Below are 12,421 nucleotides of genomic sequence, written 5' to 3'. Positions count from 1 at the left end.
CCATCTTTTCTATTTATTATCGGGCCCCAACCCTCATAAACAAGGGGTCCCAACATTTCATTGCTTACAGGCTCCACATGCTTATCCTTCGATTTCTTCGGTGTGAATTCCATATAGTAATACATTCATGTGGTTTCAAATCAAATAATAAATGAAGCAAAGGGTACTCTTTAGTCCTTAAAGGCTTAAACTACTTTATTTAGATGATTTTGTTATTTTTTTTCCTACCATTACGTTGATGAATTAGTAACTAAACTGATTTGGGACTGGGTTTAGTTTTTAATACGATATATAATATTACAAAAGTTGAAGTTACTAATCTATATTAAGCCCTTATATATCTTATATTAGTGACTATTATTATATATAAACGTGAATATATATAAATGTCAATATATAACTGAATTTTCTATACATACTGATAAGTTTCTATACTTGCGGTTTTCCTCTTTTAGTTAGTGGAGTTCCACCCGATGCATTCAGTGAAATTGGTCAGCTGTGGGGCAGCTTTGATCTTAATCCCAGGATAAATATTTTGCCATAAATTTACTAGTTGAACTTTTTGTTGTTGTTGAAGTTATTTGGCAATTTTAACAACCATTCCCCATGATTATATTATTTTTGTTCCTATTCTCTTTCCATAACTCTTTAACCACCTATGGCAATATCCTGATTGATTCTTTTTATAAACCTTTTTAAGAAAATTTCCCCATCTTCTCCACCGTTATATTGTAATAATTGCTAACATGTCATAGTACATTGTAAGGTCTCCTTTCTCATTTGGGTCTTTGATTTCTTATCTTTTAAAATTTTCATATTTTAATGAGAAGTCCTTTGTATGATTGGAATGATATGGAGAAAGAAGGATACTTGTGGATTCAGCTTATATTAACATAGGCAAAAGTCTTACTTGATCCTTGTGTTTGATGCTATACCTTCTTTTTTATGTCTGTAAGAGAACTTAAAGAAACAAAAGCTTATAAAAAATGGGCAAAAAGAATATCAGAAATCAAGCCACCAACTAGTCCTTTAAAGAGGAGGGTCAGCTAATTCATTTCACCATATTGTCCAATCATGTATCCAATTGGAGCTATTTGATTATGGTTAGTATCTCATACATTCATTTCATGAGTAAAGTGGATTGCTGAACATGATTCAGGCTCAGCTATCTGAGTTTGTAAATGATGCTTTATTCTCATCAGTTTCATGCAAGAAGCCTTCCTAGCCACCTCCTCTCATGGTGCCCATTACAATTAAAGAAGGTAATTAAATGGGTTTAATTCATTTGAATATATAAATAAATAAATAGAGACATATGCAATAAGATAGGCGGACATGGAAGAAGGGTAAAGGGAGAAAAAATGTTAATAAAAAGAAAAGTGGGGGTAAACTTGCCCATACTCTCTGATCTGATAGATCTCACATTCTCCTCCATCTCTTTTCGTCTGATGTGATGAACCTTTGTGGGCCTAATTCAGCAAATAATATTTTATCACTTTATTTGCTGGATCAATACAACACACCTTTTTAATCACACAGGACTGAGTTCTCTTTACCACCTTTGATGACTCTGGTAAGCAATTTAATGCTCACTGTTAAATAACTAGAACATTTTGGCCTTATGGTATGCCTTGCATTAGATTAAATTTCTACATTCCTGTTTATTAGTTATTTTAATGAGATAGGACATCTTTACTATTAGACTTATACAATTAAGTTGACTTTTGATGGGTTTGAAAGAGATTATATATCCAACTTTACTGTTTGCCTGGTTTTCAGTTTCAAGTGGTGTGACTGAATTTCTAATGCACATATGTGATATCATGTTCTTGAGACTACACTTCAGGCTCTCATGTTCTTGCTTTTCTTCTTGTGTTGATGTTGAAAATGCAATTCTCACAGTGGATAGAGCAAGCTTCTGAACCCAACAAGGAAGCAGTTATTAAAGCATTGCTAGGTGCAAAAGAAGCTATGCTTGGGATTAGATATCATATGCGCCTAATGGGTGAGGCTGCAGGTGTTCCTGTAAGTTCCTTTCATTGATTTGGCACTTATTATTAGGCTTCTTCTATTTGAATGATGTTGATTATAAATTATATCTGCTGGTAGAATATCACTACTCTTTCCTTGCAATTCATGCAGATTGAACCAGAATCACAAACAAAACTTTTAGATGCTACACTGAACTTGGAAGGAGTGTTGTTAGTTGGAGTTCTAGGAGCAGGAGGATTTGATGCTGTCTTTGCTGTTACTTTGGGAGATTCAAGCAGCAATGTGACAAAAACACGGAACTCACTCAATGTTCTTGCCCTTCTGGTTAAAGAAGATCCTTGTGGTGTTTCTTTAGAAAGTGCTGACCTTAGAACAAATGAAATCACTTCAGCTGTATCTTCAATGCATATTGAATAATTTATTATAAATATTGTTTATTTTAATACGATGAATTTGTTTATTTTTTGAAATATTGTAAAATATTCGAATATAGATTAGATAAAAATTTGTATTAAATTTTTATTTATTTTGTATGAAAAAAAGTTTATTTTGTTATTAAAAAAAGTAAAAAAATTCTATTTTACCTTATAGACGGATTTACAGACAAATTTTCTGTCTGTAATTATAATTTTCCAAAGTTTAAATTACAGACGAAAAATCTGTCGAAAAATCCGTTTGTAATTACAGACGGAAAATCCGTCAGAAAATCTGTCTATAATTACAGACGGAAAATTCGTCTGAAAATCTGCCTGTAATTATAGACGGAAAATCCGTCTGTAATTACAGATGGAAAATCTGTCTGTAAGTTTGTCGTCTTCAGGAAATGGAGGAAGAATTTACAGAGGGAAAATCCGTCGGTAACTAGTAAAAATCCGTCGGTAATTTTTCGACGGAAAAAAATCTGTCGGTAAATAATTTCTGATGGGGCTTTTACAGTGGGACAAAATCCATCGGTAATTTCGTCGGTAACCAAAAATCTATCTGTAATAAAGACTAAATCTATCTGTAAATCTGTCTGTATTTATCCATTTTCTAGTTGTGTACCATGTCTTCTATTTGCTTCTATTATGTGTTTTATGAAAATGGCATTCATATTAATGGCTTAAAGCTCCCAACTTTGTTGGGGGTTGATAATTGGAAACACTTGAGTTGTGATACTCAAGTATTAATTTGTAATTGGGAATCGCTGGCTAACTCGATTTTCACCAACTCTAGTCCTTACACATGAAGTGACTAGGACTTGTGAGTCAGAATTAGTGACAACTACTTAACTTTCCTTTAATTGTTAGAGAATAACTAAATGGGAGCAATGAACTCTTACTATTATACTTGAGAAAGACAACAAGGATAAAAACTCCAATTCTCTCCCTTAACCAAGGCCTTTTATTTCAAATACATATCACCTCTTGTTATTAATTCAGTGCCTTAATTACTAGTTATTTATTTTTTCGTTCTCAAATTTAGAAAATATTCAAAAAAAGATCCTAACCAATAATTTGCCTCCTATGTCAACTCTTAGGCAAACAACCCGAGATTCTACTCCCGGTTATTTATTAATTAATTGTGACACACTTTTAAATTGATAGTGAAAATCTCGTCGGTTAAGACTGTACTTGCAACGCTGTTCTAGAAAATATTTTTCAGGAAATCTTAACCAGCATTTTTCCTCCCATCATGTGCTCACAGGCGTGGAGGACTGTCATCACCGAGCATGAAGGAGAAAGAGAGAGAGAGAGAGAGAGAGAGAGAGAGAGAGAGAGAGAGAGAGAGAGAGAGAGAGAGCCAGACACGAGGAGCAAAACACGATGGAGCTGAGGAGGCTCGTGCTGCCGTCGTCGCGCTCTACTATTACCGCAAGGAATCGCCGCCGTCACCATCGCGGGAATGGGGGACCGTCACCATTGTTGGTGGGGTTAGGCCCGTCGCCAAACTGAGCTGAAGGAGAGGAAAACGCGATGGAAGAGGAGTTGTCTGCTACCACTGTTGCTGCAGCCACACCATGATTGCAAGAATTGATACCGGTTCGGAATTCCACAAAATAATTCTGTTGTTAGTATAGTCCAAACCGATAGTAAATCCTCAAATCAAATTAAGTTTATGGTTTTGTCACAAGTACAAACCCCAAATAAGAATTAACCGGAGTATTTGGACTCCGGGTCGTCTGGTGGACGAAATTGTGATCACTATTCTCTTAAGTTGTATGAAATTATTATTGTGGCACCAGTTGAATTCACAACTCCGTTCAACTAACCAGCAAGTGTACTGGGTCGTCCAAGTAATAAACCTTACGTGAGTAAGGGTCGATCCCACAGAGATTGTTGGTATGAAGCAAGCTATGGTCATCTTGTAGATCTCAGTTAGTGAGTGGAATCATAGAGTCAAATGGAATTAAATTGGATAAATAAAATAAATAAAAGGGATAGAATACTTATGTAGATTCATTGGTGGAAATTTCAGATAAGCGAATGGAGATACTGTATGGCTCAAGGACGCCTGCTCTCCCATTGCTTCAACTCAATCCTTCTTACTCCTTTCCATGGCAAGCTGTATGTAGGGCATCACCGTTGTCAATGGCTACATCCCATCCTCTCAGTGAAAACGTTCCTATGCTCTGTCACAGCATGGCTAATCATCTGTCGGTTCTCAATCAGGTTGGAATAGAATCCCTTGATTCTTTTGCGCTTGTCATCACGCCCAGCCTTCAGGAGTTTGAAGCTCGTCACAGTCATTCAATCCCAGAATCCTACTCGGAATACCACAGACAAGGTTTAGACTTTCCGGATCCTCATGAATGCCGCCATCTATCTAACTTATACCACGAAGATTCTGTTGGGGAATCTAAGAGATACACATTCAAGCTCGGTTGCATGTAGAACGGAAGTGGTTGTCAATCACGTGCGTTCATAAGTGAGAATGATAATGAGGGTTACTTATCATCACATTCATCATGTTCTTGGGTACGAATGAATATCTTGGAATAAGAATAAAAGAGAATTGAATAAAAGACAATAGAATTGCATTAATACTTGAGGTACAGCAGAGCTCCACACCCTTAATCTATGGTGTGCAGAAACTCCACCGTTGAAGATACATAAGTGAAAGAGGTTCAGGCATTGCCGAATGGCCAGCCCTCTCCATGATCAAGTGACCGAATATTCAAGAGATTAAACTATCAAAAGATGTCTAATACAATAGTAACTTATCCTATTTATACTAGACTAGCTACTAGGGTTTACATGAGTAAGTATTTGATGCATAAATCCACTTCCGGGGCCCACTTGGTGTATGCTTGGGCTGAGCTTGATCAATCCACGAGCTGAGGCTTCTCTTGGAGTTGAACTCCGAGTTATGACGTGTTTTGGGCGTTCAACTCCGGATCATGACGTTTTTCTGGCGTTTAACTCCAGACAGCAGCATGTACTTGGCGTTCAACGCCAAGTTACGCCGTCAATCTCCGAATAAAGTATGGACTATTATATAATGCTGGAAAGCCCTGAATGTCTACTTTCCAACGCCGTTGAGAGCGCGCCAATTGGAGTTCTGTAGCTCCAGAAAATCCATTTCGAGTGCAGGGAGGTCAGATTCCAACAGCATCAGCAGTCCTTTTGTCAGCCTTCTTCAGAGTTTTGCTCAAATCCCTCAATTTCAGCCAGAATTTACCTGAAATCACAGAAAAACACACAAACTCATAGTAAAGTCCAGAAATGTGACTTTAACATAAAAACTAATGAAAACATCCCTAAAAGTAGCTTGAACTTACTAAAAACTATCTAAAAACAATGCCAAAAAGCGTATAAATTATCCGCTCATCACAACACCAAACTTAAATTGTTGCTTGTCCCCAAGCAACTGAAAATCAAATAGGATAAAAGAAGAGAATATACTATAAATTTCAGAATATCAATGAATATTAATTTAATTAGATGAGCGGGACTTGTAGCTTTTTGCTTCTGAACAGTTTTGGCATCTCACTTTTTCCTTTGAAGTTTAGAGTGATTGGCTTCTCTAGGAACTTAGAATTTCGGATAGTGTTATTGACTTTCCTAGTTAAGCATGTTGATTCTTGAACACAGCTACTTATGAGTCTTGGCCGTGGCCCTAAGCACTTTGTTTTCCAGTATTACCACCGGATACACAAATGCCACAGACACATGACTGGGTGAACCTTTTCAGATTGTGACTCAGCTTTGCTAGAGTCCCCAGTTAGTGGTGTCCAGAGCTCTTAAGCACACTCTTTTGCTTTGGATCACGACTTTAACCACTCAGTCTCAAGCTTTTCACTTGGACCTTCATGACACAAGCACATGGTTAGGGACAGCTTGATTCAGCCGCTTAGGCCTGGATTTAATTTCCTTGGGCCCTCCTATCCATTGATGCTCAAAGCCTTGGATCCTTTTTACCCTTGCCTTTTGGTTTTAAGGGCTATTGGCTTTTTCTACTGCTCCTTCTTTTTCTTTCTATTTTTTTTTCGCCATTTTTTTTCGCAAGCTTCCTTTTTTACTGCTTTCTCTTGCTTCAAGAATCAATTTCATGATTTTTTTCAGATCATCAATAACATTTCTCTTTGTTCATCATTCTTTCAAGAGCCAACAATTTTAACACTCATAAACAACAATATCAAAAGACATATGCACTGTTCAATCATTCATTCAGAAAACAAAAAGTATTGTCACCACATCAATATAATTAAATTAAATTCAAGGATAAATTCGAAATTCATGTACTTCTTGTTCTTTTGAATTAAAACATTTTTCATTTAAGAGAGGTGAAGGATTAATGGATTTTATTCATAGCTTTAAGGCATGGTTACATACTAATGATCATGAAATAAAGACACAAAAACATAGATAAACACAATACTAAAAACCGAAAACAGAAAGAAATAAAGAACAAGGAATGAATCCACCTCTAGTGGCGTCTTCTTCTTGAAGGACCGGTGATGTTCTTTAGCTCTTCTATGTCCCTTCCTTGCCTTTGTTGCTCCTCCCTCATTGCTCTTTGATCTTCTCTTATTTCTTGGAGAATGATGGAGTGTTCATGATGTTCCACCCTTAATTGTTCCACATTATGGCTCAAATCTTCTAAGGAGGTGTTGAGTTGCTCCCAATAGTTGTTGGGAGGAAAGTGCATTCCTTGAGGCATCTCAGGAATTTGTTGATGATGAGCTTCCTCATGCACTTCTTGAGGGCCGTGAGGAGCTTCTCTTGCTTGCTCCATCCTTTTCTTGGTGATGGGCTTGTCTTCTTCAATGGAGACATCTCCTTCTATGATAACTCCAGCTGAGTAACATAGATGGCAAATAAGGTGAGGGAAGGCTAGCCGTGCCATGGGTGAGGACTTGTCGGCTATTTTGTAAAGTTCATTGGAGATGACCTCATGAACTTCTACTTCCTCTCCAATCATGATGCTATGGATCATGATGGCCCGATCCACAGTAACTTCAGATCGGTTGCTAGTAGGAATGATGGATCTTTGGATGAACTCCAACCATCCTCTAGCCACAGGCTTGAGATCCAGTCTTCTTAGTTGAACTGGCTTGCCTTTGGAGTCTATTCTCCACTGAGCTCCTTCCACACATATGTCCATAAGGACTTGGTCCAACCTTTGATTAAAGTTGACCCTTCTAGTGTAGGGGCGTTCATCTCCTTGCATCATAGGCAAGTGAAACGCCAACCTCACGTTTTCCGGACTAAAATCTAAGTATTTCCCCCGAACCATTGTGATATAGTTCTTTGGATTCGGGTTCATACTTTGATCATGGTTCCTAGTGATCCATGCATTGGCATAGAACTCTTGAACCATCAATATTCTGACTTGTTGCATGGGGTTGGTTAGGACTTCCCAACCTCTTCTTTGGATTTCATGTCGGATTTCCGGATACTCATTCTTTTTGAGCTTGAAAGGGACCTCGGGGATCACCTTCTTCTTTGCCACAACATCATAGAAGTGGTCTTGATGGCTCTTGGAGATGAATCTTTCCTTCTCCCATGACTCAGAGGTGGAAGCTTTTGTCTTCCCTTTCCCTTTTTTAGAGGATACTCTGGCCTTAGGTGCCATTGATGGTGATGGAAAAACAAAAAGCTTATGCTTTTACCACACCAAACTTAAAATTTTGCTCGCCCTCGAGCAAGAAAGAAAAGAAGAGTAGAAGAAGAAGAAGAGAATATGGGAGAAAGGGGAAGCAGTAGGTTCGGTTATGTGGGAGAAGAAGGGGTTGTGTTGTGTGAAAAATGAAGTAGAAGGGAAGGGTATTTATAGGGAGAGGGAGGGTGGGTATTCGGCCATTTTGGGTGGGAATGGGTGGGAAAGTGAATTTGAATTTTATGAAGGTAGGTGGGGTTTATGGGGAAGAGTGGGGTGATGTGAATGGTGAATGGGGTAATTGGGAAGAGGAATTGAAGTGATTGGTGAATGTTTTTGGGAAGTGTGATATGGGAAAGAGTGAAATGAGATTAGGATTAGGAGAGTGTGATTAGGATTAAAAGAGAAGGTGAGAATATGGTAGGTGGGGATCCTGTGGGGTCCACAGATTCTGAGGTGAAAAGAAATACCATTCCTTCACCATATAGGCATGTAAATTGCCTCCGTGCATCATTCTGGCGTTCAAACACCCATTGGTGCACGTTCTGGGCGTTCAACGCCCATGTAATGCATGTTTCTGGCGTTGAACGCCAGTTTCATGCTTGTTGCTGGCGTTTAACGCCAGCTTGTCTCCTCCAGGCACATTCCTGGCGTTCAGCGCCAGGATGTTGCTTGTTTCTAGCGTTCAGCGCCAGAATGGTGCTCTGTTCTGGCGTTGAACGCCAGCCAGATGCATCTTACTGGCGTTGAACGCCAGTCTGCGCTACCTCCAGGGTGAACAATTTTTTTCTTCTGTTTTTGACTCTGTTTTTAATTTTTTTGATTTTTTTCGTGACTCCTCATGATCATGTACCTAATTAAACCCAAAAATAACAAAGAAACAAAATAAAATAAAATTAGATAAATAAAATTGGGTTGCCTCCCAACAAGCGCTTCTTTAATGTCAATAGCTTGACAGTGGCTCTCATGGAGCCACAAGGTGATCAGGTCAATGTTAGTGTGGTCCCAATACCAAACTTAGAGTTTGGATATGGAGTTTGAACACCAAACTTAGAGTTTGGTTGTGGCCTCACAACACCAAACTTAGAGTTTGACTGTGTGGGCTCTTCTTGACTCTGAACTGAGAGAAGCTCTTCATGCTTACTCTCTTTTGTCATAGAGGGGTGGCCATGTGCCTTAAACACAAGGTAGTCCCCATTCAATTGAAGGACTACTTCACCTCTGTTGACATCTATCACAGCTCCTGCTGTGGCTAGGAAAGGTCTTTCCAGGATGATGCATTCATCATCTTCCTTCCTAGTGTCTAGGATTATGAAATCAGCAGGGATGTAAAGGCCTTCAACCTTTACTAACACGTCCTCTACTGTCCCATAAACTTGTCTAAATGACTTATCTGCCAATTGCAATGAGAACAAGGCAGGTTGTACCTCAATGATCCCTAGCTTCTCTATTACAGAGAGTGGCATCTGATTTATCCCTGATCCCAGATCACATAGAGCTTTTTCAAAGCTCATGGTGCCTATGGTACAAGGTATTAAGAACTTGCCAGGATCTTGTCTCTTTTGAGGTAGAGTTTTCTGAATCCAAGCATCTAGTTCACTAATGAGCAAGGGAGGTTCACTTTCCCAAGTCTCATTACCAAACAACTTGGCATTCAGCTTCATGATAGCTCCTAAGTATTGAGCAACTTGCTCTCCAGTCACATCTTCATTCTCTTCAGAGGAAGAATAGTCTTCAGAGCTCATGAATGGCAGAAGGAGGTTTAATGGAATCTCTATGGTCTCTAGATGAGCCTCAGATTCCTCTGGATCCTTAATAGGAAACTCCTTCTTGCTTGAAGGACGTCCCAGGAGGTCTTCCTCACTAGGATTTTCGTCCTCCTTCTCCCTAGTGCATTCGGCCACTTTGATCAAATCAATGGCCTTGCACTCTCCTTTTGGATTCTCTTCTGTATTGCTTGGGAGAATACTGGGAGGAGTTTCAATAACTTTCTTACTCAGCTGGCCCACTTGTGCCTCCAAATTTCTAATGGAGGATCTTGTTTCATTCATGAAACTGAAAGTGGCCTTTGACAGATCAGAGACAATATTGGTTAAATTAGAAGTGTTTTGTTCTGAATTCTCTGTCTGTTGCTGAGAAGATGATGGATATGGCTTACTATTGCTCAGCCTATTGCGTCCACCATTGTTAAAGCCTTGTTGAGGCTTTTGTTGATCCTTCCAGGAGAAATTTGGATGATTTCTCCATGATGGATTATAGGTGTTTCCATAAGGTTCACCCATGTAATTAACCTCTGCCATGGCAGGGTTTTCAGGATCATAAGCTTCTTCAGAAGCTGCCTCTCTCGTGCTGTTGGATGCATGTTGCAATCCGTTCAGATTTTGAGAGATTATGTTGACCTGTTGAGTCAACATTTTGTTCTGAGCCAATATGGCATTCAGAGCATCAATTTCAAGAACTCCTTTCTTCTGAGGTATCCCATTATTTACGAAATTCCTCTCAGAGGTATACATGAACTGGTTGTTTGCAACCATGTCAATGAGTTCTTGAGCCTCTTCAGGCGTTTTCTTCAGGTGAATAGATCCACCTGCAGAGTGGTCCAGTGACATTTTCGAAAATTCAGAGAGACTATAATAGAATATATCTAATAGGGTCCATTCTGAAAACATGTCAGATGGACATCTTTTGGTCAACTGCTTGTATCTTTCCCAAGCTTCATAGAGGGATTCACCATTTTTTTGTTTGAAGGTTTGAACATCCACTCTCAGCTTGCTCAGCTTTTGAGGAGGAAAGAATTTATCCAAGAAGGCAGTGACCAGCTTATCCCAGGAGTCCAGGCTATCCTTAGGTTGTGAATCCAACCATATTCTAGCTCTGTCTCTTACAGCAAAAGGGAAAAGCATGAGTCTGTAGACTTCAGGATCAACTCCATTTGTCTTTACAGTCTCACAGATCTGCAAGAACTCAATTAAGAACTGATAAGGATCTTCAGATGGAAGTCCATAAAACTTGCAGTTTTGTTGCATTAAAGCAACTAGCTGAGGTTTCAGCTCAAAGTTATTGGCTCCAATGGCAGGAATGGAGATGCTTCTTCCATCAAACTTAGACGTTGGCTTTGTGAAGTCACCAAGCATTCTCCTTGCATTATTATTATTATTATTTTCGGCTGCCATCTCCTTCTCTTGTTCGAAAATTTCTGAAAGGTTATTTCTGGATTGTTGTAATTTAGCTTCTCTTAATTTTCTCTTCAGAGTCCTTTCAGGTTCTGGATCAACTTCAACAAGAGTGCCCTTTTCCCTGTTCCTGCTCATATGAAAGAGAAGAAAACAAGAAAAGAAAGAGGAATCCTCTATGTCACAGTATAGAGATTCCCTTATGTTAGTAGAAGAAGAAAGGGGTATAAGAAAGAAGAAGGAAGGATTCGGATTTTTGGATGAAGAGAGGTGAAGAGAAGTGTTAGTAATTAAATAATTAAATAGAAGAAGAAAAGAGAGGGAGAGAATTTCGAAAATTAGAGAGGGAAAAGTAGTTAGGTGGTTTTGAAAAAGATAAGAAACAAACAAAAAGTTAGTTAGTTGATTGAAAAAGAATTGAAATCAAATTTTGAAAAAGATAAGAAGATAAGAGGTTAGATAAGATATTTTGAAATCAAATTTTGAAAAAGATAAAATTTTTGAAAAAGATAAGATAAAAGATAAAAAGAAATATTTGAAAAAGATATTTTGAAAAAGATTTAATTTTTAAAATGACTTAACTAACAAGAAACTACAAGATAAGATTCTAGAATTTAAAGATTGAACCTTTCTTAACAAGAAAGTAACAAACTTCAAATTTTTGAACCAATCACATTAGTTGTTAGCTAATTTCGAAAATTTGATATAAAGATAAGAAAAAGATTTTGAAAATATTTTGAAAAAGATTTTTGAAATTTTCGAAAAAAAATGAAAAAGATATGATTTTTGAAAAAGATTTTGAAAAGATAAGATTTTTAAAATTGAAATTTTGACTTGACTTGTAAGAAACAACTAATTTTGAAAATTTTTGACCAAGTCAATCCCAAAATTTCAAAATTTTGGAGGGAAATAAGGAAAAGATATTTTTTTGATTTTTGAATTTTTAAAGAAAAACACAAAAATGACCCAAAACATGAAAATTTTGGATCAAGACACAAGATGCATGCAAGAATGCTATGAATGTCAAGATGAACACCAAGAACACTTTGAAGATCATGATGAACATCAAGAACATAATTTTGAAAATTTTTTGATGCAAATAAAACATGCAAGACACCAAACTTAGAAATCTTTAATGCATGGAAAATATGAATGCAAAAGTGCACATGAAAAAC

General features: G+C 37.8%; 1 non-coding gene across 1 annotated transcript; it reads left to right on the top strand.

The window, feature by feature from the left end:
* Positions 1 to 10,740: 10,740 nt before the first annotated feature.
* Positions 10,741 to 10,844, top strand: LOC112700236 (small nucleolar RNA R71). Its single transcript, XR_003153148.1, has one exon. It is a non-coding gene; the product is annotated as a small nucleolar RNA R71 (small nucleolar RNA).
* Positions 10,845 to 12,421: the final 1,577 nt, after the last annotated feature.

This window comes from Arachis hypogaea, chromosome 6 (assembly GCF_003086295.3).
Source record: "Arachis hypogaea cultivar Tifrunner chromosome 6, arahy.Tifrunner.gnm2.J5K5, whole genome shotgun sequence".
In the NCBI taxonomy this organism is placed as follows: Eukaryota; Viridiplantae; Streptophyta; class Magnoliopsida; order Fabales; family Fabaceae; genus Arachis; species Arachis hypogaea.
This window is presented reverse-complemented; position numbering and strand designations above follow the sequence as displayed.